The sequence below is a fragment of the Loxodonta africana genome, chromosome 1 (assembly GCF_030014295.1).
Source record: "Loxodonta africana isolate mLoxAfr1 chromosome 1, mLoxAfr1.hap2, whole genome shotgun sequence".
Taxonomy (NCBI): domain Eukaryota; kingdom Metazoa; phylum Chordata; class Mammalia; order Proboscidea; family Elephantidae; genus Loxodonta; species Loxodonta africana.
The window spans coordinates 74,617,746-74,643,432 of NC_087342.1; the positions used below are offsets into that span (position 1 = coordinate 74,617,746).

Here is a 25,687-nt window from a genome sequence, read left to right on the forward strand (position 1 = left end):
CTGTAAACCTTCATTTAAAGCACAATTTTGAAAAAAGTAGATAAGTGCTTTGGAGAACAAAATCACAGATGAGAATAAGGAGTTCAGGAGTAGGGGAAGCCTGGAAGTTCAGGGTGTCTTCACTAATAACGTGATATTTGAAGAAGTAGAGTTAGTTGTATACATATACGGAAAAGAGCACTGCAACCTGAGGGAATAGTCAGCGCAAAGGCCCTGAGGCAGAAGGATGTCTGATGTATTTAACGTGGAGCAAAAAGCCATTGTAGCTGTGGCAGCATGAGCAAGGGGAAGAGCAAATTGAGTGGGGAGCAGGGAGCTTATGCAGAGCCTTGTAAGTCATTACAAGGATTTTGACTTTTTTTTTTTCCTGAGTACAGTAAGAAGCCAAGCTGAGAGTAAAACAAGGATTAATTGTTGGCTTTTAAATATTCTGTAGAAAGTACCCTATTTAAGGAGAGGGAGGCAAACTCAAGACATATTAAGAAGTTAATAATATTCTGGAGCCCTGGTGGCACAGTGGTTAACAGCTCAGTGCTAACCAAAAGACCAGCAATTCGAATCCACCAGCTGCTCCTTAACCAGGCTTTACTGAAAAAGGAAAACCAGGGTAATCAAGGGTCATGTATAGGTCTGTGGACTAGTATGAAGACAAGAAACGAGGGAAAGTGTGGCCAGGAGGGAAGGAGAGAGCGAGAGAGAGGAGAGGGGATGAGGAGTTTTTTTTTTCTTTCCTATTTTTTTAAAAAACCAACACAAGAAAACACACACGCACACAATCAACGTTTGTTTCGGAGTAGAAACATAAATACGGAAGAATTAAGCACTGTTTTCCTCTCCTCGAAAGACAAAAACAAACAACTAAATGAAAAGGATACGCAGGGCTGCAGCTGCCCACCAGCGGCATCGCGGTTCGCAGTGGTGTACAAAGAGGCTGCTGGGGCGACCGGTTTCTGCAACACAGGGTGACCACTCGCGGGTTACAGAGGCATCTCAAGGGCTAGGGGTCAAGTGTTCGCCCCCGGAAAGCTGGGGATCCAGCTTGTCCAGTCCGAGGCGCCCTCTCCGAGTCCTGGGCACCCTGGGGAGATCTCGGGGACCGAGCCCTCTGCAAGTCCTGGGCACCCCTCCAAGTTCCTTCTACCCACGGGCGCTCCTAAGGTCCGCGCCCTTTCCGAGTCCAGGGCGCTCACGCCCCATTCCCGAGCTCGCCTCTTAGGGTGTGGCCCACGCATGAGCCCCTCTAGTGGGCTCAGTACCAAGGCACCTGGTGCTGGGAAAGCAGCTTGCAGCCTCTCTTGACTTGACTGAGGGCCTTCTGCTTGAGCCCAGCCACCTGCTCGCTCAACAAGGCTGGCCCTGGACGTCGGCTCCGTGTTCTGCCTATTAAGCGTCTTCACTTTCTCCTCCAGGAGCTAGAGGCGCTCTCGCTTGCGCTTGCGGTACTTGGAGGCGGCAAAGCGATAGCGCACCATTTGCGCTCTGCCTTAATGTGCACTTGAGTGTCCCTGTCAATGGGCGACTACTGCCTACTCTCGCCGAAGCTCGGTACCACCGGCACCATCTGCGGCTCCTCTTTGGCCCCTGTCAGGCGCGGCAGAAGCCCAAGCCCGCCCGGTGGCGGCGGCGGAAGGGCACGAGCTAGGAGGCGGCGGCGAAGGCCACTGTGGGGGTGCCACCTGCTGCGGCCCATGTAGCTGCTCGAGTTTACACATTCCAGAGCAGAAAATATGACTCTGATAGAACCAAGTAAATAAATAAATAAAACCCAAACCCACTGTCGTGGGTCGATTCCGACTCATAGCGACCCCATAGAACAGAGTAGAACTGCCCATAGAGTTTCCAAGGAGCACCTGGCGGATTTGAACTGCTGGTTTCATGGTTAGGAGCCATAGCACTTATCCACTATGCCACCAGGGTTTCCTCTTACAGAACAGAGGAGTTCATCTGACGTCTAATACATTCACTCGCCACACATTCCACTTCCATAAGTCCCCACCACGCCCACGACCTTGTCTTGGCAGAAAACTCGGCACAGACTTACACCCACAGTCTCTGCCCCTCGGTGTCTGCAGCTACTGCCAGGGCACAAAGTGCAGAAGGCATGCTGAGCCCGGCCCTTTTGTTCCAGTCCCTAAAGGATCAAGTCCAGTCATCGGGCATTGAAGATCATAGCGACTTACACCGGCAGAGAAACGAGCCTAGTGTTTTTCAAAACATTTTTTGGAAGTTGACCGAGATTTCCGTACCTGGTGTTTGTGAAGGAATTGGGAGCCTGTGAGTAGCATTTCTTGGCTATGATTTATTTTATGATACTGTTAATTTTAAGAATTGGAAAGTGTAAGCCGGGGGTGGGGGGTGGGAACCGCTCCTCGACCATGAAAATGTCCTGAAGAAAAGCAGAAATTTGAGATGAATCAATTTTGCAACCGCATATTGCTCTGACAAGCAAGTTTCCGTGGTGTAGTGGTTATCACGTTCGCCTCACACGCGAAAGGTCCCCGGTTCGAAACCGGGCGGGAACAAACTTGGTGTACTTTTTGTGAATTCTGAATTTACCTCCAGAAACTCTTCAACTGAACATGCTTCAACCAAGCCCCTAACCTTCGCTTTCCTTTTGTAGCACCAGACTTTAAATTAAAAGTAGAATGTAGTTGACATGCCTCCTAGCCCGCCCCTAGATGCTTGACAGGCACTCCATTTTCCATTGGGTTAGAAAATTTCTGCAGCCGAGAGAAAGGCGAGGTCTCCGTCCTCTTTCGGCACAGAATTCAAAGTGAAGAGTCCTGAGACAGTAGTGTGGCTGATGTACGCAAAAAACAAAACAAAACAAAACAAAAAAACATGCCTTCGGGTCCATTGCGACTCACAGTGAAGGTATACGACAGAGCATAAGGGCCCCACTGATTTTCCCAGAGCGGCTCATGGACTCAAACTGCTGGCCTTCTGCATAACACCCCTGCGGTTAACTAAATCGCCACCAAGACTTGGGATATGAAAGAAAGGAAAAAACAAACTGCTTCCCGGTGAAGTGGATTCCCACCCATAGAGAGCCAAGAGTACACGGAAAAGTGTCCCGTAGGCTTTCAAGGAACTACTGGTGGATTTGAACTGCTGACCTTGTGGTTAGCAGCCATACCTCTTAACTACACTACCAAAAACAAAAAACAAACAAACAAAAAACACCTATTGCCCTAGAGTCAATTCTAACTCCTAACAACCCTACAGCAGAGAGTAGAACTGCCCCATAGCCTTTCCAAGGAGTGCCTGGTGGATTACAACTGGTGACCTTTTGGTTAGCAGCCATAGCATTTAACTACACTTCCAGCGTTTCCGAAAATGAAACAGCTGATCTTAGAAGATGTACAGGTGCAGGGCCAGGAGTAGTGAGGCTAAAGCAGGGTTACTAGAATCTGTTTTTATATACAAGTTTGGTAAGGGGTTACAGTTAATGGTGGAAACCATTATGTGTGAGGGTTTCTTAAAGTCGTTATGAAAAGTTCCAGAAAGGAATAAGAGCACAAGCGGAAACTCACTGTTTCTTTGTTTTCCCCACCTAGACCTGGAACGTTCCATGAAGGGTACTCTACCTTAACCAGCAAAGAACTATGCCACTGGGAAGTTATGCTGTCACAGTGGAGCATGTTGCAATTTCTTTTTGTTTCAACTGAGAACCCATTGTAGGTCACCAAGCCAAGAACACATGTTGCCAGTTTGTTCCCAAGGAAACTTCGGCTTAGTAACTTAATGGAATCTAGCCAAAAAAGACTCCTTAAATCAATCATGTTTTCCCACATTATCTTTCTAACCTTGACAATAATGTCATTTTTCTTAATTCACTTCCTTCCGTAATAGTATATTGGAGACTCCCTGATGGTGATTCAGTGGATTCAGCTAGTCTCTTGTGCCCAGCGCACACTGGCTAATACCTCATTGCAATAATCATCTTTGTCTGTGCTAATAAAAATCTCATTTGATTAAATTTGATTCTGGGGTCATTTTCCTCATGACAGACAAAATGGTGGCTGTCAGTGTAGGAAGAAGTAGTCATAGTCTGGAAATATTTTCAAGAAAGAGAAAAGAGAAATTTCTGACCAACTGGATGTGAGGTATGAGAGAAAGAATGAAATAAATGATGACTTCAAGGTTTCTTAGCCTGAAAGAGTGAAAGAATTGAGTTGCCATTAACTGAAATGGTGAAGATTGGATGTAGCAGGGTTCTTAGAGAAAAATGGGAGTTCTGTTTTAGACATGCTAGATTTTAAGATGCCTAGTATAAATCATTCAAGTGGTAATGCCAAGGAATCAGTTGTGTATAGAAGACATGAGGTTAATGGAGTGGTCGAGACTGCAGATACAAATGTGTGAGTTGTAGACATATAAACCAAACCCATTTTCATCAAGTAGTTAAGGGCTTGGCTACTAGTCAAAAAGTCACCAGTTCTAACCCACCAGCCACTCCACAGGAGAAAGATCTCGCAGTATGCTTCCCTAAAGATCATAGCCTTCAAAACCCTGTGGGGAAGTCTACTCTGTGTCCTACAAGGTTGCTATGAAATGATGTAGGCATGCAAATGATTTAAATCATGAGAATGGGTGAAATTACAGGGAGTAAGTGTATATAGTGAGTGTATATAGAGAAGAGATTCAAGGACCAATCTTTGGGAGATTCTACTATAGAATGGGTGAGGAGAGGCAAAACAAACACAGGATATTGAGAAGGATAAGCCAGGGAGGTAGAAAGATAGTTAGGATAGCAGTGTCTCTGCAGTAAAAAAGAAAAAAAAGTTTTAAGACAGTAAGTGTGTTTATTGACACTGAGAAGTTGTCTTAGTTTCTCAGTGCTGCTGTAACAGAAATACCATAAGTGGTTTTCTTTAAGGAACAGAAATTTATTTTCTCAGTTTAGGAGTCCAGATTCAGGGCCAACTCTAAGGGAATGCTCTTTCTCTGTTGGCCCTGGGGGAAAATCTTTGTCTCAGTTTCTATAGCCCCAGAGTTCCTGGGTTCCTTGGTAATCCTCACATGGACTTCTGTCTTCTTCCCTGTTTTTTCTCCCTTATCTCAGTGCCAATCTGTTGTTTTTGTATCTCAAAAGTAACTAAAGAAATATCCTACACTGTTATAACAAAGAAAACTGCTTCCAAAATGGGATTAAATCTTCAGGTGTAGGGGTTTGGATTCCAACACATATTTTGGCAGGACCTAATTGAATCCATAAGAAAAGTTAAGAAGGATAAGGTCTTGAAACAGTGAGAAGTCATTGGTAATCCCGACAAGAACTTTCCATGAACTGGTTGTGTCAAAAAAGCAGAAGGCAGGGGATTTAGAAACAGTAGGAGAGAAACTGGAGACAGTAAATCTGCATAACTCTTTAGAGGGGATTTTTTATACGACCACCTGAGAAATAGGATAGTAGCTAGAGGGATATGTTGGGTCAAGAGAAACCGTTTTAAGATAGGAGATGAATAGCATATTTGAATGTTCATGAGAATAACACGATAGGAGCAAACTGAGAAGTTTCACACATTCACTCTGACTTTAGCACGGATCTAGATAATGGTAAGGGGGGGAGGGGGAGTCTCCCTTCATGGGCAAATATTACACTGAAAGCCAACTGGTAGTTAAAATTAAAAAAAAAAAAAAGGAAAATATGTATTATGTTTAACTGTTATTATTTAGGCAATTAACATCATTTTCCACAGCTGTTAAGGGCAGTGCAAGAGGTAAGCAGACAGAGGACATAATCAGATAAAGTGCTTGAGGGCCACACGGAGACACAGTGTACTGGACCCTGAAAAAGGGAGAAGGAGCGAGATGCTCAAAGGGACAGCCACCATCAGAGGCACGCCCCATCCCCAAGTCCATCCCCACTCCCAGTTTGGTTTTCTTCACTAAAATTTCTATCTTAAGGGTTTATGTCACTTGTTCCAAAAAAACTGTTTTGCCTTTTTTTCTCCCACCCCCGTTAGAGGAGCAAAGCGGGTATAAGTGTGACTACTGAGGATTAAGGAAATTAAGTCATCATTTGATCCAGATTTAATGTCACAGAGGCTATTTTCAAAGCTCAGCTGAGTGCAAAGGAAAGACAGCAAAATCTTTTTAATGGAAAAGCAACTTCTTCCTTGGCCCCTACGGGGATCGAACCCACAAACTCGGCCTTACCACCAACACTCTAGCTAGCTGAGCTAAGCAGCCACCCGTGCAATGTTTCCTCCACATTCAGAATGCACAAAGATTGCTCCTTCCCTCTTCACTCATCCAAAGGATACTCTCTTTTACATAATCTTAACTATGACTAAATGACACTATGTTTTCAAGCTTCTCTTTATGTTTTCTATTTCCCCTTTCCGCACTTCCGCAAGGAGAAAAAGAAACACAAAAACTCTACCTCCAGCAGGAATGAATTCGCTCCTTCTGTGGAACATTAGACGTTCTGGAGCTCGTGGATTTCGTCCGGACAGAAACATTCACTAGAGATACCCCCCCCAACACCCCCATCCCCACCGAAGGATTTGGTTGATTTGTTCCCAGCTCAGGGCGTGAGGATTTCTTTCCAGATGGGAAGGAACCTCCTAGGCGGATCTGCCCTGCTGGCTCCTGTATCCCTGGGTGATGCCACTTCTCTGTGCTTCGAGAAAACGTCCTGCGGTGTGAATCTCTGTTGGTGTATTTTGCGATTTTATTGTCATTAGCTGCTTACGAGGACTGTACTATCCGGTTCTTCACCCTTCTGGCATCCCCGGTGCCCGCACAGCAGGGTGGTTGGCTCAATAAACTAAGTTCACAATTGGGAAAAGGCGTACAGTAAGTCATGTTTCCAATGATCAGGTCCTAGAAAAACAGAAGAAGGCCCTAGATTTTGCTAAAAAGAAAATATGTTCCTTTAATCCTTAACTGCAATTTTCTAACAGTGGAGTTCACAACGCTCAGATTATTTCGGACGTGTCAAGCTGCTCTCTCTTCCCCAGGCACCCCCGGAACAAAAAGGGACTCTGGGGTGGAGTAGAAGCACAGACACCACCATATTCTGTGGACTGATCTGGGGGAAATGCCATCTCTAAACTCAGCACAAAGTGTGTGGGTCAGCCATGCCAAGTGATGCTTAAGGCAGAGCCTGGAAAAAGGCAGCTCTCTCCTAGCTAAGAAGAAAACAAAAGGTCTGTTAGGGGAAAACTGATTCCAAAATGGGATTAAATCTCCAGGTATAGGGGTTTGGATTCCAACACATATTAAAAAGGAAGGGTAGAAGAAAGAAAAGAAAAGTATATCAGTGTTTACATTCTCCTCCAGTAAATCAAATAAATGGATCAAGCAAACTGCAGGCATATTTCAAAGAACTAGGCGTGTGTCAGGCAAAATATAAGGATGTTTGATGGCCCATGGCTGGACAGTATAGAGCCCAGTCTTGCAAACCACCTAAATCCCTATGTATCTGGCCCTGTTGCTTGTCATTTCGGGGTCATAACCCTGCAGCTGCCGAGCCCCAAGTACTGACCTACGGGCCTCCAGAGTTCACTCTTAAGAACCTTGAACACTGGTTCCTAAAGGATCATTTTCTTTCACTAGAGAGCATACACAGGAGAAATTGCCATGGGACAGTATTGAGGAGTTTCTTGAAATCAAATCCTCCCTTCTCCCATGCCAGCCTGCTTGTCTTTACAAAGGAACTGGGTACTTGAGGGAAGACTTTGACTATTATGAGTAAAGGAATGTGGGTAATTTTAATACACAAATAGTATGAGTGAACAAATCACACCGTCACTGTGACAATTTCCTGAAGGAAAAGGCTTGGAGATTATCCAGCCTGGGACATCCAGAAAAACTCTAGTTTATCCTGTGCAGAGAAGTTGTGACTCAAAGCAAGTTTCCTTGTAAATGTGGCTATCGCGTTTGCCCAATGCAGGAAAGGCCTTGCTTTGCAACCGGGTGGAAAATGTCTGTTTTTTGAAAGTTAGAACTGAACTCATTTTGTATCAGAGATCCTCCCTTCTAATCCCACCAATAAAAACCAAACCAAATCCGTTGTGGTTGAGGCAATTCTGACTCATAGTGACTCTATAGGGTGGAGTAGAACTGCTCCAGAGAGTTTCTAAGTGGAGCCTGGGGGATTTGGTTAGCAGCCTTAGCATTTAGCCACTTTGCCACCAGGGTTTCCACCCAGCATCTGAGTGTATGTATTTTGATCAACCTACAAAAAACCTCACACCCTCTCTGAAGTCCTGGGCTTGAAAGCAAGACAGTGTGTCCCTAGAGACATTGACACCCAGGTGATTGCTCGACCCACAGGGCTTGCCAGCTGCTCTCATCTCCCCAATTGTCTTTGATTCCCTGGACTCCAAGTGGGTGGAGGTGGGTGTCAACTGAATGAGGTGCCTCCCCCAGAAATCCCAGGCTGCAGGGGCAGTGGATCAGGCTCCCTTCAGAATCCAGAGAGAGGGATTTACTGCTTCATGCCAAGTGAAGATTTCAAATTCTAGAAGGAAAGAGCTCCTCTGAAGTGAGACACTAGGGCCTTCAGAGTCAAGACAAATGTCATTAGGAGTCTCCATTGATTTTTTTCTTTTTGTCAAATATCTTGCTCATTTGGTCTAATTAACATGATGTGATTAATATTGTGAGAAGGATGTCTGGTGCATTATATACCAGAATGATGTCTGGTGTATTTAAAGTAGAGTAAGAAAATCAATAGTAACGGCAGCACAGTGCCATGAGGAGAGTAGTAGCAGAAAAGGCCAGAGAGGAAACTGAGTGGGGAGCAGGGAGATTACGCAGCGCCTTGCAGGTCAGTATAAGAATTTTGACTTTTTCTTTCTTTTTTTATTTTATTTTTTTGAGTGCAGTAAGGAGCCAGTGCTGGATTTTAAGCATTGAATATAATAAGGAGTCCTTTTGGGGTTTTAAAAAGGACCCCCTTAAGCATTCTGTAGAAAGCATCTTTTTAAAGTAAATGGAGGAAAACTCAAGACATATTAAGAAATGCTAATAATACTCCACATCCGAGAATATTACAGCTTGGGGAATGCTAGTAAGTATTAAAGTGTGAAGAAGTGGCCAAATTCCAGATACATTTTAAAGATAAAGCAAAGAAAGTTTTCTGAGTGACTGGATCTTGAGAATAGAGCAAAAATGGAGACAGTGAAGATGCCAAATTCTTAGTCCTAACCAGCTGGAGGAATAGAGTTGCAGTTAAGTGAGACAGGGATCAGTATGGTTGGAACAGTTTCAGAGGATAGATATGAAACTCGGTTTGGGATATGTTAACTATAAAATGCTTATTGTAAGACTTCAAAGAGGAGATATCCATTAGGCTAGAGGTACACAATGGCACTCAGATGAAGACCATGGGAAATGTAAGTCATTAGACAATGAGCTTAGCCAGGGGCTTACAATAAATGGAGAAGAGAAGAGGCCTAAGGATTGAGCTCTGAGACATTCCAGTGTTTACTCAAAAGCCAAAGAGGTCTTTGGATCAAAACAGGCAATGTCATGTTCCTCCATAAAACAGTCACTTCTTTCCTACTCACCACATTCAGATTAAAATCTAACCTCCCTACTGTGAAGGACCCTCCGTGACCTCCCTGTTTCTGCACCTATTATTCAACTTAGTTTCTCTTTTCTGCACAGTCTGATTGAAACCTACAACTGCAGCTACCCACACTCCACTTACTCTCTATTCCATATTCACCCAAGGCTTGAATTCCCCCTCCATTCAACTACTCTTCAACAACTTTACTTATTTTTTAAATCCAATAAAATATAGATTAGCCAACAATTAGTCCAGCAAGTTGTGATCAGTAGGACTAGGGATGATGCCTCTTTTTTGTGCTTCGGTGAGGAAACTCTGTGATTGGTATCCATCATTCTACTCAGTAAGTTTATTATTACTATATCACTGTGGGAACATTTGTCTTCAAGATCAATTGAGGTGTCCCTTCCCTTTTTCTAGTTTGCCATTCCCCTAAGGACATCAGGTACTTCCAGTGACCACCATGGGATTGGGCTGCTCAATAGTTTCTTTAAAATAAATATTAAAGCAAATTTTTGAGAGAAGTTAACAAACTAACGTGTGTGTTAAATGCAATCTCTGTTTATCCTGCTGATCAGATCTCAAAAAAAATAGGCAGGCTTGAGATTGTGCTAATAAGAAAGAAACATGCTTTTCCCCTCCTTACCCACAATATTTTCATCAGTTTGTGTTTTAGCTGCCACAGAAGGAGACATAATGTGACCTTTCTCAGAGGCTGAGAAATCTCTCCTGTCAAGAGTTTCTAATATTTCCGGGACAAGCACATTTTCGCTGGCGAGCACTCTCACCAAGACTCTGCCTTCGGAAAGTTTAATTTAGAACCTATTTTTTTTTTTTTTTAGTTAGAAAGCCGATTGTTTCCAACATCTTGGGGAAGGATTAAAAGGTATCGGACACTGAGTTTATCGGATATGAGTGAGAAAAAAACTGAAGAGAAGTTCATTTGACGTCTAATAGACTCACTCGCCACAGAATTCACTTCCACAAAGTCCACACCACGGCCACGACACAGAACTGGGCACAGCCCGACACCATGCACTGTGGACCTCAATCACTCGCCCTACTACCGGGGCACAAAGTGCAGAAGCCCTACTGAGCTCAGATTGTTCTTACTAGTTCCTAAAGGTTCCAGTTGGGATACCTGGAGATGAAGATAATTACGCATTGCACCGCCAAAGAAATGAGCCTAGAACTTATCAAGAAAGTCATTGGAACTCGCCCGAGATTTTTCTACCTCGTGCTTGGAAAGGGATTGGGTCATTGGGAGTAGCGTGTGCTTGGCTATGATTTATCTTGTTTTGATATTGTTGATTGTAAGAATTGGAAAGTGTGAGGGGAGAAAAATACTGTTCAATCCTGAAGACACATCCTGATACAAAGGCACAAATTTCAGATTAAGCATCTTTCAAGCAAAAAGGTATCAACACAAAGAGGTTTCTGTACTGTAGTGGTTATCACATTCGCCTAACACGCGAAAGGTCCCCCGTTCAAAACCGGGCGGAGACAGACTGGTCATTCTTTTTGTGAATTCTGAATTTTCCCCAGAAGCTCTTCATCTGCATATGCTTACGTTTCAACCAACGCCATAAGCTTCACATTGCCTTTTCAACCCCAGACTTTAATTCACCAGAATAACATAGCCCACTTGCTTCCTTGTCTGCCCACAGCACGTTGTCAGGTCCTCGGTTTTCCATTCGGTTAGAATGTATTGTGTACCCACTGCAGTAGCTAGCCATAGGAGGAGGCGAGGTCCCCATCAGTTCTGGGCACAAGATTCAGAGTGAAGGGTCCTGGGACTGCAGTGTGGCTGCTGTATGCAAGAAGGATCAAGAAGCCAATTGTAACTGCAGCAGAGTGAGCAAGGTGGAGAGAGTAGTAGGAGCAAACAAATCCAGTGGACACTTGTTAGGTCTGACAAAGCATAAATGTAAGAAGAATTTTCTAAGAAGAGAAATGATAGTGTTTTATTGCGGAATAGGTAACAACAACAACCCAGGTCAGAGTATCTTCGAACTCTGAAAGAAGTATTTTTATGCATGAGGGCTAGGGACCACAGATGAGAGAGGTAAACCTGTTGTTGTCAAGTTGATTCAGATGGATGGCTACCTATAGGACAGAGTAGAACTGTCCCATAGGATTTCCATGGAGAAGCCGGTGGATTCTAACTGCTGACCTTTTGGTTAGCAGCCAAGTTCTTTTCTTTTTTGAATATTTTTATTGTACTTTAAGTGAAAGTTTACAAATCAAGTCAGTCTCTCATACAAAACCTAATATGCACCTTGCTATATACTCCTAGGTGCTGTTCCAGTAATGAGACAGCACAATCTTTCTCTCCATCGTGTGTTTCCATGTCCATTCAGCCAGCTTCTGTCCCCTTCAGCCTTCACATGTTCCCTCCAGACAGGAGCTGCACACATAGTCGCAGTGTCTACTTGATCCAAGAAGCCCACTCCTCAGCAATATCATTTTCTCTCTTATAGTCCAGTCCAATCCCTGTGTGAAGAATTGGCTTCAGGAATGGTTCCTGCCTAGGGCTAACAGAAGGCCTGGGAACCATGATCTCCATGGTCTTTTTGTTCTCAGTCAGACCGTTAAGTCTGGTCTTTTTAGAAGAATTTGAGGTCTGCATCTCACTGTTGTCCTGCTCCTTCAGGGATTCATGGTTGTGCTCCCTCTCTGGGCAGTCATCGGTTGTAGCCAGACACCATCTAGTTCTTCTGGTCTCAGGCTGATGTAGTTTGTGACTTGTGTGGCCCATTCTGACTCTTGGGCTCATACTTACCTCCTGTCTCTGGTGTTCTTCATTCTCCTTTGCTCCACGTGGTTCAGACCAGTTGTTGCCTCTTAGATAGCTGCTTGCTAGCATTTGAGGCCCAAGACACCACACTCCAAAATGGTATGCAGAATGTTTTCTTAATAGATTTTATTATGCCAATTGACCAAATGTCCCCTGAAACCATGGTCCCCAAACCCCAGCTCCTCCTACGCTGGCCTTCGAAGCATGCGGTTTATTCAGGAAAGTTCTTTAGCAGCCAAGTTCTTAACCACTTCGCCACCCAGGCTCCATGAGATATATATGAGGTGTAAATAAACCTCCCATAATGTCAGTGAATGATCACAGATTTTGGGAGACAAATGGCATGCATAAACATCATTTCAGGGAATATTCTCATCTTTCCCTTTCTGGAACATTCTTATCACTTGCTTATGCAAAAATCACAATTTTGTCATACATCAGTTACAAGGGATTTTTCTGAGATGAAAAATATTTTTATCATATGACTACACAGTCGTTCACTTAAGGTGGGGTTCACCTATTTTCAAAGCAGAAGAAAAAAAGGGATAAAGCACAAAGTGAAGTTTCAATTCATATGTGTGCCAGTGGGTCATGCCATTAACCCAGTTTTAAGGCGCTCTTTCAGAAATAACTCCTCTGATCATGAATCTCGCTGAGAATTCTTAATACCATTACATTAATGCTTTCTTTTCCATGGACCCCTGGTGGTATAGTGGTTAAGAGTTCAGCTGCTAATTAAATGATCAGCAGTTTTAATCTACCAGCTGCTCCTTGGAAACCCCATCGGGTAGTTAGACTGTGTTCATAGGGTTGCTATAGGTCTGAATCGACTCAACAGCCATGGGTTTGAGTGCTTTTTGTTTTCTTTTCTTTTGCATGGATGTACTCTATGGATGTTTTCCTTCTGTACTTAAAACATCATATACAGATGCCCTCTTTTACCATGCCATGACTCATATTCTCTGCTTCTGTGATCATCTGGTTGGGGGCACATATAAAGCAATGCCAGATTTGAAGGAATAACTTGGCATTTTCAAAACACTAACTCAAGGTTTGAAACTAGAGTTCCCTACAAATTTGGTTTTCGTAGGCATATTAAGAAAAGGCGTATCAGGCATAGGAGGCACTGAATGAAGTTAAGTTGCTTTTTGGTGAATTTTTCTGATATGTTGTTGCATTTCTCCCTGCAGTGTTTACCTAGTCATAACAAGAAGTGCTAGCAATGGCACAGACAAATACTAAACAAAATCCTTAAAATTCAGCAATGTGAATGAGGTCTGATTCCTTGATGTGAAGTTGTCTACTTCAGATCTAGTCAGCTTCTGGCCACTGGGGCCTTTGGATAGAATCTTGAAGTCCCCAGAAGGACGGTGGGTCCAAAGAGATGTTCTTGGCTTTCTTAAATTGAGAAAAAAAGATCCAAGGTTTAATTTTTGGAGCTTGCTTGTACGTGGAATGGTGAGGAGAGCTAATTATGGTCCTTTTCATAAGTACAATATAGTCAAATACATCGAAATATTATGGTCAAACATTTTCAGGGAAAAGTAAATGTCAAACTTACAAATGGCTACAGATGACTTATAATAATTCTAAAAAGTGATGGACTTGATGGAAATGTATTATATAACTAATGTAAGGTGAAACGAATTTAATTAAAAATTCTTTAGATGAAAATACTGTTAATAATAATGATTAACGTAATTTCAAAGAGCTTTAGATACAACATATAATCATCTTGGGGCAGAATATTAAATACTTAGGATATACCAAGAATATACCAAGATTACTAAGGTTTTTTTTTTTTTTTTTTAACAACATCTGAATAGCAATAAAAAATTTTCCAGATAAATAATGTGAATTTCCCATTAAAACCCTTTCATGACATGTCGGCCAGAACCTGCCCACAAATATTTTTGAGATCTCAGGTTTCTTGGAAGGGGAATTTTCTCACTGAAAGTATTTGCTGTCCTCCAGTGGGGACCTGATCAATGTTCAAAAGATGAAAGAAAAGGTCTTTGGTGAATATTCACTAAGGTAGGAGGCTTAGGTAGGAAGCAGTGTTACCAGGAAGTGTGACTGGGTCAAATTCTTGTCTCTTTCGGTTTTTGTACAGCTTGATAAGTTTAGATGGATGGATTTTATTTAGATTTTTTTACTAAAGCTGAAAATTAAAGAAAAAGTTGCTCAGAGGAAAGAAAACACAGGTACCAATAGGAACTCATTTTCCCAAAGTGGTTCCTGAAATTCTAAATTAGTGTATTAGGACAGATTTTAAAAGGCACTTGAAAGAGAGATTTATTTCCTAGTTACTTGGAATAGAAGGGAACTTGAGTCAGCTTTGTTATCAGAAGCAAAGAAGGAGGAGCCTTTGGCAATGAAACAGAGGGGGTAGGAATTGAAATTTAACCCTGCAATTCTTTATTCTGTTTAGGAATTTAGAGACGGTGTCTTGCAAGAAAGGAAAAACCAAAAAAACAAAACCTGTCTTTAAGGAGCTCAGATAAAAATCCAAATACAAACTTTTGCCTGCAAGAATCAAAACAAGAACCAAAAAAACTACACAAGGACCAAGCAAACAATAAAAATTGCAAGAACCCAAACAAGTCTACAGTACAACTCAAAAAACTTTGATGCAAGCAAGCAGAGTTCATTTTCATGAGGTTATTTAGGTTAAGCAGACTGTGAGAAATTATGGAGTTGGAGACTAGAGTCTGGGTGCTCAAATTCTTGGGTGTGTGAAAGATAATGCAACATCAAATCCCACTTGTGACACTGAATACATCAAAATGTAAAACTAACAAGAAATCTGTAAGGAGAGAAATGGTAGGTTTTATTGTAGAATAGAAAACAACCAAAACAACAACCCAGCTGGGGGTAACACTGAGAAGGACTCCTGTGTTGCATTAGCACTGGGAGGTGCTTCAAACTCTGAAAGGGGAGAGAGAGTTTTATGCATGAGGACTGGGAGTTACCCATGTGCTACATATGAGTCACAAGTAAACTTTTCACAAGGTCAGTTAATCATCAGATTTTCTGTAAGCAATGTGTGTACATAAACAACTTTCTATGGAACATTATGGTCATTACGTTCCTGAAACATTCTATTGCTTGCTTATTCATGAACTACAACTTTGTCATACATCAGTTGAAAGTGTTCTTTCTTAGAACAAAATATATTCAGCATAGAACGAATACGTAGTTGTTCACTCGAGGTAGAGGATGCACATATGCTGAAAGCAGAAGAAAAGGGGGTATAAGACAAAGGGAAGTTTGAATTCAAACCTGAGTCAGTCAGTCATGTCAAGCATCTCAGTTTTAATGTGTTCTTTCACAGGCCATTATTCATTCATTCATTCATTCATTGAAATGAGAAAAGTCTGTTCTGGCTTCTCTTTCATGCAGTGAATTGGGAACATGCATGTTCCTTTTTTTATTGAACTTGAGGTGAAAGTTTACAGAACAAACCAGTTTCTCTTTAAACACTTAGTACACATCTTGTTCTATGACATTGGTTAACAATGCACGGCATGTCAACACTCTGCCTTCTCCACCTTGGGTTCCCTATTGCCAGCTTTCCTGTCCCATCCTGCCTTCTAGTCCTTGCTTCTGTGCGGTTGTGCCCCTTTAGTCTTGTTCTCTTTTCTGAGTCTGTCTGATCTTTGGCTGAAGGATGAACCTCAGGAGTGACTGTGTTACTGAGCTGAAAGAGTTCCTGGGCGTCGTACTCTCAGGGTTTCTTCTGTATCTGTCAGATCAGTAAGCCTGGTCTTTTTTGTGAGTTTCAATTTTATTCTACATTTTTCTCCAGTTCCGTACCAGACTCTCTTTTGTGATCCCTGTCAGAGCAGTCAGTGGTGGTAGCTGGGCATCATCTAGCTGTACTGGACTTATTTTGGTGGTAGATGTGGTCCATTGGTCCTTTGGACTGATCTATCCCTTGTACGCTTAGTTTTCTTCATTCTTCATTCTTCCTTGTTCCTGAAGGGGTGTGACCAGTGGAGTATCTTAGATGTCCGCTCAGAGGCTTTTAAGACCCCAGCTGCTACTCCCCAAAGTAGAATGTAGAACATTTTCTTTCTAAACTATGTTATGGCAATTGAGGTAGATGTTCCCCGAGACCATGGTTCCCACAGCCTTCAGCCCAGAAATTTGGTCCCTTGTAGAGTCTGGTTGTGTGTGGAGCTTCCATGATCTTGTCACAGGTCATTTTTGAAGGCCACCTTTACTCTAATAAAATGAGGAGATGATGGGACTTAAGAGCTGAAGTAACTCCTTGTGACATATTTTTTATAAGTCCCTTTGCCTGTTCTGTGGAGAATATTTTTTACAGAGAAAAGAACAGATTCAAGGAGATCTGTTAAGTCCCTTTCCTCATGCTACATGTAAGAAATGCCAATGCCTTGAATATCACACCCCCCCCAAAAGTCCAACTTTTTTGCTGTTTTTGTTATTGAGTTTAACTGTCCCAATAAGGTTTCCAAGGTGTGCTGCTGGGTTCAAACTGCCGAGCTTTTGTTTAGCAGCCATTGCTATTAACCACAGCTCCACCAGGGTTCTTGATGTGATGTAAAAACGTAGAGGACCTTAAATTTCTATAGGTGCCTGACCAGAAGTAGTGAGACTGAAGTAAGGTCCAGGGGCTAGAATCTAGTTTTATACAAAAGTTTGTTAAGGGGTAATAGTTAAAGCTGGAATCCATTTGGCGTGGACATTTGTTAAAATCATTATGAATAGTTCCAGAAAGAAATGAGAGTACACACTGAAACTCATGGTTTATTGTTTCTTATACCTAGGGGAGGAATGGTCCATGAAGGGTACTTTATCTTAGCCAACAAAGAGGCCATGCTATAGGGAAATTGTGTTCTCACAAAGGAGCATATTGCAATTTCTGACAACACATTCCAAGTCCCTAAACCAAGACTGGATATTGTTGGGTTGTTCCCAAGGAAACATCCCCATAGTAACTAAATGGTACATAACCAACATAGAATCCTTAAACCAATCATGTATCCCCATATGTTATGTCTCCTGTCTTTGAAAATAGTGTAATTTTTCTTAATTTACCCCCTTCTGTAATAGTATATTAGAGACTCTCTGATTGTGATTCCAGGTATTCTGCTAGTCTCTTGTGTCTTGTGCACACAGGCAAATCTCTCGTGGGAATGATCATCTTTGTCTTTGCTCAACAAAAATCTCTTTTGAATAAATTTGATTCTGGGGTCTTTTATCCCTATGCCAGACAAGATAGTGGCTGTCAAGTTAACGAGAAGTAGTCAGAGACTGGATATGTTTTAAGACAGAAAGAAGAGAAATTCCTGACAAAGTGGATGTGAGATATGAGAGAAAGAGTGAAATAAATGATGATTTCCAGGGTTGTTTGCCTGAAAGAGAGAAAGAATTGAGTTGCCATTAACTGAAATGGGGAAGATTGGATAGAGTAAGATTATTATAGAAAAATGTGGGTTCAGTTTTAGACATGCTAACTTTTAGATGCCTAGTATAAAACATCCAAGTGGTAATGCCAAGGAATCATTTGTTTATACAAGACCTGAGGTTAATGGAGTGGTCCAGTCTGCAGATACACATTTGTGAGTTGTAGGCATAGACCAAAAACCAGTTTTAGTCAAGTGGTTAAGAGCTTGTCTGTTAGGCACAGGGTCACCAGTTCAAAGCCACCAGCCACTCCATGGGAGAAATTTGTGGCAGTCTGCTTCCGTAAAGATTATAACTTTGGAAACCCCATGGGGTAGTTGTACTGTGTGCAATAGGATCTCTATGAGATGATGTAGGCATACAGATGATGTAAACCATGAGAATGGGTGAGATTACCAGGGAGTGAGTGTATGTAGAGAAAAGGTTCAAGGACCAATCTGTGAGATAATCTACTATAGAATAGGTGAGGAGAGGGGAAACCAACAAAAACTATTGAGAAGGATGAGCCAGTGAGGTAGAAAGAGAGTCAGGACATCAGTGTCTTGGAAGTGAAATTAAAAAAAAAAAAGTTTGAAGACGGTAAGTGTGTTCATTGACACTGAGAAGTTGTCTTACTTCCTTAGTGCTACTGTAACAGAAATACCACAGTTGTTTTCTTTAAGGAACAGAAGTTGATATTCTCACAGTTAAGGAGTGTGGAAGTCCAAATTCAGGCCACAGCTCTAGGCGAATTCTCTCTCTCTCTGTTGGCCCTGGGGCAAGATCCTTGCCTTAGTTTCCATAGTCTGAGTTCCTGGGGTCCTTGTTGATCCTTAATGTGCTTCTGTCTTCCTCGGTTTGTACTTCCTTGTCTCAGTGCCTAATCTGTTCTTTTTGTATCTCAGAAGTGATTACATTTAAGACATACCCTACACTGATAATGGCTTCAGTAACACAACAAAGAAAACTGACTTCCAAAGGGGATCAAATCCCAGGTATAGGGGTTTGGATATCAACACAAATTTGGGGGGGACACAATTGAACCCATAATAAAAGTCAAGGAAGAGAAGGTCTTGAAAAAGTGAGAAGTCATTGGTGACCTTGAGGAGAAGTTTCCATGAAAACGTAGTGTCAAGAAAAACAGAATATAGTGGATTTCAAAACAACAGGAAAGAAACTGGAGATAGGAAATCTGGATAACCCTTTAGAGGAGATTTTGTTATAAAGCCATAGGGATATGTTGAGTCAAGTGAAACCTTTTTAAGATAGGAGACAAAGAACATGTGTGAATGTTCATGGGAATAACAGGATAGTTAAGAGAAAATCCAGAGGTTTCACACATTCACTCTGACTTTGGTACCTTTCTAGGTCCTGGAGAGCCAGAAAAAAAAAAAAAAAAATCTGTCTTCACAGACAGAAATTATACTGGAAGCCAGCCAGTAGTTTAAAAAAAAAATGAAAATATGCGTTATATTTGACTGTCCTTATTTTAATAACTAGCAGCACCATGTTCAAGAGTAGGAAAGCGAAGTGTAAGGGATGAATAGACACTCAGGTAGAGGAGATAATCAGGTAGAGAAAGCGCTGTGTGACCACACGGAGACACAGTGAGCTGACCCTGAGGAAGGAATAAGGAGAATGAGATGCTCAAATGGACAGTGGCCGTCAGAAACACACCCCATCTCCAAGACCATCCAGACTCCTGGCTAGTTTTCTTCACTAAAATTTCTGTCTTAAGGCTTTAAGTCAGTTGTTCCAAAAAAACGTTTTTTTCTTCTTCTGCCCTCCCCTCCGCTCCCAAAGAAGGAGAACAAAGAGGTTTAAATGTCACTACTGAGGATTAAGAAGATAAAGACGACGTTTGATAAAGATTTGATGTCACAGAGGCTATTTTCAAAGTGGAATCAGGGGTGTAAAACGAGGACACCAAGATTATTTATTTTAATGAAAAAGCACGTCCCTTCAGTGGCCCGAACCCGCGACCTTAACATTATTAGCACCTGGCTCTTTTTTTTTTTTTTTCCTAACCAGCCGAGCTAACCGGCCACTACTGAGACAGCTCTCTTCATTTTTCAAAAGTACAAGGATTGTTCACTCTTCACTGGTCCAAAACATAACCAACAACAGCCAGTGCCGTGGGTATACTTGCTTTTAAATAATCTTAAGTATAAAAAAATAATCTTAGCTATGATCTTTTTTTGATTAAATGACACTATTTCTTGAAGCTTCTCTTTATTTTTTTCTATTTCCCCTTTCCTCACTCCCGGAAAAAGAAAAAGAAACAAAATCTCTACCTGCAGCAGAGATGAATTCGCTTCTCCCATGGAAGATAACACTGACTACAGCTCTTCGATTTAATCCCAAGAGAAACATTCACTACAGAGGGCCCCTTCATCCTACTCCAGAAAGCCTTTGAGAACTATTCAGACTGCCCCCGGGAAGGATCTGGTCCATTTGGTCCCCGCTCACGTCGTGAGAATTACCCTCCAGAAAGGAAAGGAAGTCCTGGGTGAATCTTCCCTGCCTGTTCCTAAATCCTGGGCAGATGCCCCTTCTCTGTATTCGGTGAAGACGCCCTGCCGCGTGGATCTCTGTGGGTCCATTTTAGGATTTTGTTGTTATTAACAGCTCATGTCACTGTTTCCTTTCCCTGAGGCCGAGGACTGTGTTGTCTAGTTCTTTACTCCTCTGGTATCCCTGGTGCCCACACAGCAAGGTGGGTTGCTCAATAATTTCAGTTCACGAATGGGAAAAAGCGTACAGAATATCATCTTTGCTGGGGATCAGGTTTTGGAAAAATAAACAAAGGCTCTAGCTTTTGCTAACTGGCCAATATATTCTTTTAATCATTACCTGCAGGATTCAAACAGTGGAGGTCACGACGTTCGGATTCTTTCGGAGGTTTCAAGCTGCTCTCTCTGCCTCAGCCACCCCCAGAAAAAATGGACTGTGGAGTGGAGAAGCCCAGACGCCACCATCTTCTCCCTACTGATCTGGGGGCAATTGCCATCTCTAAACTAAGTACAGAGTGTGTGGGTAGGCTATACTAAGCGATGCTTAAGGCAGAAGCTGGAAAAAGGAAGCTCCCTTCTAGCTAAGCAAAAAGCAAAAAAAAAAAAAAAAAAGGAATGTTAGGGGAAGATAGTGAAAACTGCAGGAAGACGAAAGAAAAGAAAAATATATCATAGTTTTCCTTCTCCTCCAGTAAATCAAATAAATGGAAGAAGAAACTACACACACATTTCATAGAATTAGGCACTTGTGAAGCCGAACATAAAGGTGTATGATGTTCCAGGGCTGGACAATGGAGAGTCCACTCTTGAAATTCACCCCCCACCTCATGTATCTGGCCTGCAGCTTGACATTACAGGGTCACATTCCTGCAGCTGCCCGGCCCCTAGTGAGGACCCACGGACTTCCAGAGTTCAGTCCTGAGGGTCTGGGGCCCTGGTTCTTAAAGAATAATTTTCTTTCGCTAGAGAGGTATACACATGGGACAATATTGAAGAGTTTCTTGAAATCAAATGATCCCTTCCCTCTCGCCAGCCTGCCTGTGTTTATAAAGGAATCGGGTCCATGAGAGAAAACTTTGTTATGAATAGTAGAGTTTGGTTGTTTATTTTAATACGAAAAAAGTATGAGTGAAAGAAGTGTACCATCACTGTGAGAATTTCCTGGAGGAAAAGAGGGCTTTGAGAGTATCCAGCCTGGGGCATCTAGAAAAACTCTATTCTGTAAAGGGAAGGCCAGTTTCATTGTAATTGCGGTTACGGGTTGCCGAATATAGGAAAGGCCTTGCTATGAAACAGGGTGGGAAAACATCTGTTTTTGAACTTAGAAAGGAACTAAGTTTATACGGGAGAGTCTCCCTGAGAACCCAACATATAAGATCCCATATATTGTGACCAACGCACGGACTCCCCTGCCCTCTGTGTGCTCCTGAGCTGTAAAGCAGTACATCTTGTCCCTCAAAAAAACCCACTGCAAGTCAGTAGACTAGCTGAAACTCTGGTCTTCCACCAGCCCCCAGCGATTGCAAGCGCCTCCCCTGCCTGGTTCCTCTCTGTTTCCCTGGTTTCCAAGTGTGTGGAGGCGGGTCTCAGGAGAAGGTGCCCGCCCCACAGTTCCCGGTCTGCGTGAAGCCGCTGGACCTGGCTCCCTTCAGATTCAGAGCCTGGGATGTCCAGGTTTTCTGTCAAGTGAGGGTTTCAAATGCTTAGAAGGAAAGGGTTCTGCTTTGAAATCGAGCGCTAGGGTCTCGGTTGTCAAGTGTCATGAGAAATCTCTATCAACTTTTTTCATCTTTCCAAAGGTCTTGTTCATCTGGTTTAATTAACATGATGTCGTTAATATGTTAATTCTTAAAAGTGAAAGACTTCAGAGAAATTATTTATTTAACTAATGTAAGGCTAGGTTTTTTGTTTGTTTGTTTTAAGGCTAAATAAAGTAAATTTTAAAAATTTTAGGTGAAAATATTTTTAAAACATAATGGTTAACATTAATTTCAGAGGCCTTTTTTTTCAGATATAACAGATAATAATCTTGGAACATAATATTAAATAGGAAATACCAAGATTATATCAAGATTATTAAGTTTTTTAACTTCTGAAGAGTAGTAAAAAATTTCATGGGTAAACAATGAGGATTCCCCAGTTAAAATACATTCATGACTCTTTGGAAAGAAAGTGTCCACATTTTGGGGATTTTAGGATTTTTTTTTTTGGAAGGGGACTTTCCCACTGAAAGCATTTGCTTCCCTCCAGTGGGGGTTAGTGTAATGTTGAAAAATGAAAGAAAAGTTCTTGGGAATATTCACTAAGGTGGAGGTTTAGGTATGAGGCAGTGCATCCAGGAAGTCTGGTTGGGTCAAACTTTTCTCTCTTGCCTTGTGTACAGCAAGGTAAGACTTATAAGCATATTTATGGATTCCTGTGTGTGATAGGGAGCCCTGGTGTTTTTGGGTTGTAGGTGTGTGTCCCTGTGTGTGTGTGATATTTCAAAAATCAATGCAACTAAATGGATTTTCAAGCTTGTGCTGAAACATGTGTTGCCCACAAATTATGTAATCAAAATTCATGACTCAAAACCTAAATTCAGAAAGACTTCTTGATTCAACATGACTGAAAACACATAGCATCAAAATTTTTTTCAAAGGACAGAGTAATCATGTCTTGAAAGGCAAAACTATCAATGTTGACAATATTAGATTTAAATGAAGCAGTAACTAAGTCAGCAACTGAAATAATAAAATCCTGACATACAAATTTTAACTCAAAGAAAATTTGGTAATCTCAATTTGACAATGTGTTTCATGTAATTCATAACATACTAAAGAAACTTTTGCAGTATTTTTCTCTTTATGTAACGGAAACAAATCTTTTGTGGCTTTCTATGACATTTCAAAATTGTCAGATATTTATCATGTTTGGGAAACTATTGTGTTATAACTCTTACTTTCAAGGCAGATTGCACAAGAATAACACCAACTCTTCAACCCAGTGAACACGGAAAAGTTTGTTATTTTAACAGAAGAAACTCAATTCTCTCTTTTGTTTTTTCATATTAAAGTTTTTAAAAATTCTCATGAATTAACTCATCAAAACAACAGCTGTAGCAATATAAGAACTTTGACTATATCAATCAAATTCATTCTTTTAACAAGCCTTTAAAATTCCTTGTCTTTTTCTCGTATTTCTCATTTCATAATCCTTCAATACACATACACAAACCCCCGATACACATAAATATACCCTTTTTATGTGGCATTCTAACTTTCTATTTGACCATCTTTTAACTTTCTATAACTTTCAGTATCCATCTAAATTCTTTTCCCATGCTTTTCTTTCTCTCATCTCAGCTACTTAACCTCCTTTTGATTTTCTACAAGTTTCCTCCAACCTTCTACAACTATCTATATCCATCCAAATTCTTTTAAGAAAACACATGCCATATGTCTAATCTAGTCTGCGTTACTTAAAGACATGTTGGAGACTGCTTTTAATTTGACATATTAAGAAAATGTTACATATTATGTGAATATTTTGTCAGAACAAATTCACTTTCATTAATTCTTGGTAATATTAGGACTACTCAATTTCTATAAGCACTTTTTATCATTTTATAATTTAACATCTTACATTAAGGTCTATGATCCATTGAGTTAATGTTTGTGAATGGCTTGAGATAAGGCTCTAAATTCAGCTTTTTGGGTGTGGTTATCCAATCGCCCCAGCACTATTTGTTGAAAAGACAGTCCTTTCTGTGTTGAATTGCCTGGGCATCGTTGTTAAAAAAAAAAAAACAAAAAACTCAATTGCCTCTGATCAGAAGATTCTGGGTTTGACTCTGACTGCCTAAAAAACTTAAAGAAAAAAAAAAAACTTGTATTTTTCATTTACAGAAATTAATATAATTTTCTAAAATAAATATTTTTGGTTGTAAACATAGTATTAACTTGATTTTGTCAATATTTTTCTCTTAGTTTTATCCTTTAAAATGTTCCTAAAATATCTCCCTGAGAACAACGGAGTCCTACACTCTGGGGAAACAGATTCTGCTTTACACTTTGTCCTCAAAACTGGTTTCGTTCACAGTCAGACAGATCTCCTTGGCACCACTGGCCCTGACTAAGGGCTACTTATTCTTCTTTGTGGTAAAAGAAGCTATTTAAGAGAATATTGAGGAATATTAATGTCTATCAATTTATACGGAAGCAAGCCAGTGGCACAGTAATCAGTCCATCTAGTACCACATTCATCTAAACCTGTTATCTTAACACCGTAACTTCCATATTTCGAAGTTATAAAGAAAGTCATAGCATGATTATAATTTTAGGGATTATAATTTTCTATTTTAATTACCTATGAGCATTTCAAGAATTGGATTAGTGGTAAAATTTCTAATTTCATTCCCATTATTTTTGAGTATGAAGATTCATGTGCATATTAATTATAAATTAGGTATAATATTGTTCTATGACTTACCTATCCTCTAAAATTAAAAGCAGTACAACGAACTACACTTCTCACATAGGCATCACAACACTTCTTCCTGTTAGGATGTCCTGTTGGTGCCACTTTCAAATGATGCAACATTCTCGACTCCTGAGCTGATACCAATCTGGCCCAAAATACCTGCATCTCTTGCCTGAATTACTGCAGTAGCCTAACAACCTTCCTCCTGCTGGTTATCAGCTGCCTGCTAAGCCTGCCTCCAACCTTGTTCTCTATGTTGTATGCTGAGTTGTGCTACTAGATCCCCTCCTTTCAGGACCAAGGCATTCATTTCCCCAGCTGCTAGAAGTGTTGCTTCCTTATGGCACAAAGTAGAGGCCCCCTGGAGGAATTGCCCTCAGCTGAAAGAAACTGCCTCAATCAAACTCATCCCCCCTCTCTGAAAGCAGCCCACCATAGTGACGGCTCAGTACATGCCTATAAAGGTCTGACTCTCTTACCTCAACTCTGATGGGCCGTCCCATTTCCAGAGCTCCTCATGGGATCAGCTCTGGCCTCTGTTGCTTCCTGTCAACTTTTCCCCTTCTAATCCTGCTTCCCTCACTGCCTCACAGGTACTATTCCCATAGTATTCACTAATAAACTTCCTGCACACAAATATCTAATCCATGGGAATACACATTGTGTCAGGAGTGGTCCAAGGAGCCACACACTAAGTGGGATTTTGTAGCTGGCTTACTCTGCATTCATAAGGCAATGAAGACCTCATTCCTAGTGGTAGGTAAAATATGCCTGTCCTCAAAATGTTGTAGTAGTGCAACTGTTAAGACATCTCTCCGTGTCAAACTGAGATATGATGCTAATGGATCCAGTGGATGCAATAATGCAGACTTTTAAGAGCTCTAGGGAAGTAGGACTGATCGCTATCCTCGAATGTCATTGAACCACTAAGAAAAAAAAAAGGAAAGAAAAGCCAAATTTGATTAATTTCTAATTTAG

At 41.3% G+C, this 25,687-nt stretch overlaps 1 non-coding gene across 1 annotated transcript; it reads left to right on the plus strand.

Moving 5' to 3' along the window:
- The first annotated feature begins 2,449 nt into the window (after window positions 1-2,449).
- On the plus strand, window positions 2,450-2,522 carry TRNAV-CAC (transfer RNA valine (anticodon CAC)). The gene has a single exon. It is a non-coding gene; the product is annotated as a tRNA-Val (tRNA).
- Window positions 2,523-25,687: the final 23,165 nt, after the last annotated feature.